Source organism: Mus caroli, unplaced genomic scaffold (assembly GCF_978045245.1).
Source record: "Mus caroli unplaced genomic scaffold, Mus_caroli_1 scaffold_34, whole genome shotgun sequence".
In the NCBI taxonomy this organism is placed as follows: Eukaryota; Metazoa; Chordata; class Mammalia; order Rodentia; family Muridae; genus Mus; species Mus caroli.
Window position 1 is genome coordinate 398,352 of NW_028227289.1, and position 5,562 is coordinate 403,913.

Sequence of the window (5,562 nt, forward strand, 5' to 3'; positions counted from 1 at the left end):
GGGAGAAAGTGGGTAGCCTTGTCTATTCCCTGATTTTAGTTGGATGGCTTCCAGCTTCTCACCATTTACTTTGATGTTGGCTACTGGTTTGCTGTATATTGCTTTTACCATGTTTAGGTAAGGGCCTTGAATTCCTAATCTTTGCAAGACTTTTATCATGAATGGGTGTTGGATATTGTCAAATGTTTTTCCACATCTAACAAGATAATCATGTGGTTTTTGTCTTTGAGTTTGTTTATATAATGGATTATGTTGATGGATTTCCATATATTAAACCATCCCTGCATCCCTGGAATAAAACCTGCTTGGTCAGGATGGATGTTTGTTTCAATGTGTTCTTGGATTCAGATAGCAAGAATTTTATTGAGTATTTTTGCATCGATATACATAAGGGAAATTGGTCTGAAGTTCTCTATCTTTGTTGGATCTTTCTGTGGTTAGGTATCAGAGTAATTGTGGCTTCATAGAATGAGTTGGGTAGAGTACCTTCTACTTCTATTTTGTGGAATACTTTGTGCAGAACTGGAATTAGATCTTCTTTGAAGGTCTGATAGAACTCTGCACTAAACCCATCTGGTCCTAGACATTTTTTTTTTTTTTTTGGTTGGAAGACCATTAATGACTGCTTCTATTTCTTTAGGGGATATTGGACTGTTTATATCATGAACTTGATCCTAGTTTAACTTTGGTACCTGGTATCTGTATAGAAATTTGTCCATTTCTTCCAGGTTTTCCAGTTTTGTTGAGTATAGCCTTTTGTAGAAGGATTTATGGTGTTTTGGATTTCTTCAGGGTTTATTGTTATGTCTCCCTTTTCATTTCTGATTTTGTTAATTAGAATGCTGTCCCTGTGCCCTCTATTGAGTCTCTCTAAGGGTTTATCTATCTTGTTGATTTTCTCAAAGAACCAGCTCCTCGTTTGGTTGATTCTTTGAATAGTTCTTGTTTCCACATGGTTGTTTTCACCCCTGAGTTTGATTATTTGCTGCTGTCTACTCCTCTTGGCTGAATTTGCTTCCTTTATTCTAGAGCTTTTAGGTGTGTTATCAAGCTGCTAATGTGTGCTCTCTCTAGTTTCTTTTTGGAGGCACTCGGAGCTATGAGTTTCCCTTCTAGAAATGCTTTCATAGTGTTCCATAGGTTTAGGTATGTTGTGGCTTCATTTTCATTAACCTCTAAAAAGACTTTAATTTCTTTCTTTATTCCTACCTTGACCAAGTTATCATTGAGAAGAGTGTTATTCATTTTCCACGTGAATGTTGGCTTTCCATTATTTATGTTGTTATTGAAGATCAGCCTTAGTCCATGGTGGTCTGAAAGGATGCATGGGAAAATTTCAATACTTTTGTATCTGTTGAGGCCTTTTTTTGTGACCAATTAGATGGTCAATTTTGGAGAAGGTACCATGTGGTGCTGAGAAGAAGGTATATTCTTTTGTTTTTTGGATAAAATGTTTTGTAGATATCTGTTAAGTCCATTTGTTTCATCACTTCTGTTAGTTTCACTGTGACCCTGTTTAGCTTCTGTTTCCATGATCTGTCCATTGATGAAAGTGGTGTGTTGAAGTCTCCCACCATTATTGTGTGAGGTGCAATGTGTGCTTTGAGCTTTACTAAAGTGTCTTTAATGAATGTGTCTGCCCTTGCATTTCGGCATAGATATTCAGAATTGAGAGTTCCTCTTGGAGGATTTTACCTTTGATGAGTATGAAGTGTCCCTCCTTGTCTTTTTTGATAACTTTGGGTTGGAAGTCGATTTTATTTGATATTAGAATGGCTACTCCAGCATATTTCTTCAGACCATTTGCTTTGAAAATTGTTTTCCAACCTTTCACTCTGAGGTAGTGTCTGTCTTTTTCCCTGAGATGGGTTTCCTGTAAGCAGCAGAATGTTGTGTTCTGTTTGTGTCTGTTAGTCTATGTCTTTTTATTGGGGATTGAGTCCATTGATATTAAGATATATTAAGGAAGAGTAATTGTTGTTTCCTATTATTTTTGTTTTTAAAGTTGGCATTCTGTTTTTGTGGCTGTCTTCTTTTTGGTTTGTTGAGGGATTACTTTCTTGCTTTTTCTGTGGCATGGTTTCCATCCTTGCATTGGTTTTTTTTCTGTTATTATCCTTTGAAGGGCTGGATTCGTGGAAAATAATGTGTGAATTTGGTTTTGTCGTGGAAAACTTTGGTTTCTCCATCTATGGTAATTGAGAGTGTGGCTGGGTATAGTAGTCTGGGCTGGCATTTGTGTTCCCTTAGGGTCTGTATAACATTTTTCCAGGCTCTTCTGGCTTTCATAGTCTCTGGTGAAAAGTCTGGTGTAATTCTGATAGCCCTGCCTTTGTATGTTACTTGACCTTTTTCCCTTACTGCTTTTAATATTCTATCTTTATTTAGTGCATTTGTTGTTCTGATTATTATGTGTCGGGAGGAATTTCTTTTCTGGTCCAGTCTATTTGGAGCTCTGTTGGCTTCTTGTATGTTCATGGGCATCTCTTTCTTTAGGTTTGGGAAGTTTTCTTCTATAATTTTGTTGAAGATATTCCTGGCCATTTAAGTTGAAAAATCTTCATTCCCATCTACTCCTATTATCTGTACGTTTGGTCTTATCATTGTGTCCTAAATTTCCTGGATGTTTTGGGTTAGGATCTTTTTGCATTTTGTATTTTCTTTGATTGTTATGCCGATATTCTCTTTCAAATCTTCTGCATCTGATATTCTCTCTTCCATCTCTTGTATTCTGTTGCTGATGCTTGCATCTATGGTTCCAGATTTCTTTCCTAGGGTTTCTATCTCCAGCGTTGCCTCACTTTGGGTTTTCTTTATTGTGTCTACACCCCTTTTTAGGTCTTGGATGGTTTTATTCAATTCCATCACCTGTTTGGTCGAGTTTTCTTGCAATACTTTAAGGGATTTTTTTTTTTTTGCTTCCTCTTTAAGGTCTTCTATCTGTTTAGCAGTGTTCTCCTGTACTTCTTTAAGTGAGTTATTAAAGTCTTTCTTGATGTCCTCTACCATCATCATGAGATATGCTTTTAAATCCATGTCTAGCTTTTTGGGTGTGTTGGGGTGCCCAGGACTGGGTGGAGTGACAGTTCTGTGTTCTGATGAAGGTGAGTGGTCTTGGTTTCTGTTAGTAAGATTCTTACATTTGCCTTTCTCCATCTGGTAATCTCTGGAGTTAGTTGTTGTAGATGTCTCTGGTTAGATCTTGTTCCTCAGGTGTTTATGTTAGCCTCTATCAGCAGACCTGGGAGACTAGCTCTCTCCTGGGTTCCAGTATTCAGAGTACTCTCTGCAGGTAGGCTCTCCTCTTGTAGGCAAGGTGCCCAGATATCTGGTGTTTAAAGCTGTATCCTGGCAGAATCCACGCTCAAGGTACCCCTGTGCTGGAGTGGACTGGAAGGGACTCGTGCCCCTGATCAGGTCGGGTTTTCTGCTTCCCTAATTAATGCAGTCTCAGGTCCCACCCGTTTGGATTGAAGCAGCAGCTGTGTTCCACTCACCAGAGGTCTTAAGATCCAGTGGCAGGTCTTGTGGGTAGCTTACAGGTGTCAGCCGACTCTGCACCTTGTTACCCCGGTGCTGGTGGGACCAGAAGGGACTTGTGCCCCTGATCAGGCCAGGTTTTCTGCTTCCCTAATTAATGCAGTCTCAGGTCCTGTGTGATTGGATTGGAGCTGATGCTGTGTTCCACTCACCAGAGGTCTTAAGATCCCATGGAGGGTCTTGTGGGTAGCTTGTGGGTGTCAGCCGAATCTGAGACCTAGCTACTCTGGTGCTGGTGGGACCCGAAGGGTCTTGTGCCCCTCTATACTCACTTCTTATGCACATGAATTGTTTGATGAACAAACTGGAACGTAATAACAGGAAGAGTCAATCAGGAATGTCTGAAAGTAAATACATTTAATTTTTATTTTTTGGTTGAATGACAAATCACTTCATAGCCCCAACTTCAATAGTTTCTTGTTGCTTTCACTTTCATGTACAGTATTAAACAAATTGCTTGTCAGTTGATGCTGGTGTTACATCAGAAAAGCTTTTAAATTGTTTACTTCTCCCCAATTTTTGCCTAACTTTATGATACTAATGCTTCACAAAAACAGAATGTTGTCTTCCATACCTATTTATCCCTCGTAGAGATGCATTTTACAAAACCTCCAGCCATTCCACCTGGTAACCAACATGGAAGTGACCTAACTTTTTTTTCTTGTAAAATCATATTTGACCACATTGCCACTTAGGTTGTCAATCCTATTGACTAGATGATGGTTACTCTAGTCCCCAGTATTATGCAAGGATCTCTACAAATACTGTAAACCATCATTACTCTACTCCTCAGTATTATGTAGGATCTCTACAAATACAGTAAGCCATCATGGAAATGGAAAGCAATTCCCATTCCCTATTTCTCTTTGTTTCACACCCTTTTTGGTTTTGTCTTATCCTCATTCCCACTCTGTAAATGAATCTCTTTTAAGTCACCAGAGATGGACCTGTAAGTTTGTTGCTAACTGGGAGCTACCAGAATGGGGTGAAAGAAAAGTCCAGCTAGTTAGTCTTTCAGCTCCTTCCTGCAGGGTTTCTATCTATAAGTCTGGTCCCAAAATTATCCTGTTTGTATCTTATTTATTCTCAGTGTATTGAAATTATTTTATAGGCATCACTGTGTCTTTTAGGTATGAGTGACATTAGAGAATTGTTTTTTGTTGTTCCACTTCAACTAAGAGATGAAGTTGCAGTGTGGATTCCTACTCCTATAGACCCAAGCATTCTTATTTAAAGACTTCCTCTAAAATCAGTGTCCCATATCATGTGAGACAGCTGACATGTGACAGAGAGAGGAGAGCAAAACAAACAAAAAGGATGGACTCTAACCAAGAGGGACTATTGCTATTCATCTCAGAAGTTCTTGGTTTTTGTTTAACTCCCTAAAATTTTTACTAAGATATAAATCCTATCCTAATATTTCCTCATTCTTCATGATGTGTAAATATATTGGTCATGATTAAAATGTTGTAACAAAATGGTTAACTTAAAACTATAACACTCAGAATAATAATTAAATATTTGCATATAGGTAATCTTAAAGAAATATATAGCCTAATGACATGTTAGCTACTGTTCCCTTATTAGTATGGAGGAAGCCACCTAGCTGACAAGCATCTCAGTTAGGGTTGGAAAGCATGGATTTTATCATGTGACTTCACATCCCTCTTGATTAAAAGTGTCAGCATGGTATAAACCAAACAAGGACTGAAAGTGTGTTTCCAAGAGGATTGGTTTGGAATGTCTATAACTGAGGAAGGAAAAATGGGAAATGGAATGACCAGAGAGTGAGAGAAGAAACTACAAGTTGTGGCCACTAATGGGAAGGCTCATTAGTTTGATCTAAATGAAAGGAAATATCTAATGTGAGCTTTATAGCTAGGTAGAGTTTTATTTCTTTGTTCCTGATTCTCCATTAGGGCTCTTTTACATCTTGCTACTCAGCCTAAACAAGACAAAGCTCTCTGTGGGAGGATACTGGTGTTATCTTGGTCAGAGGATACATTCTTCTTTCATTATGTG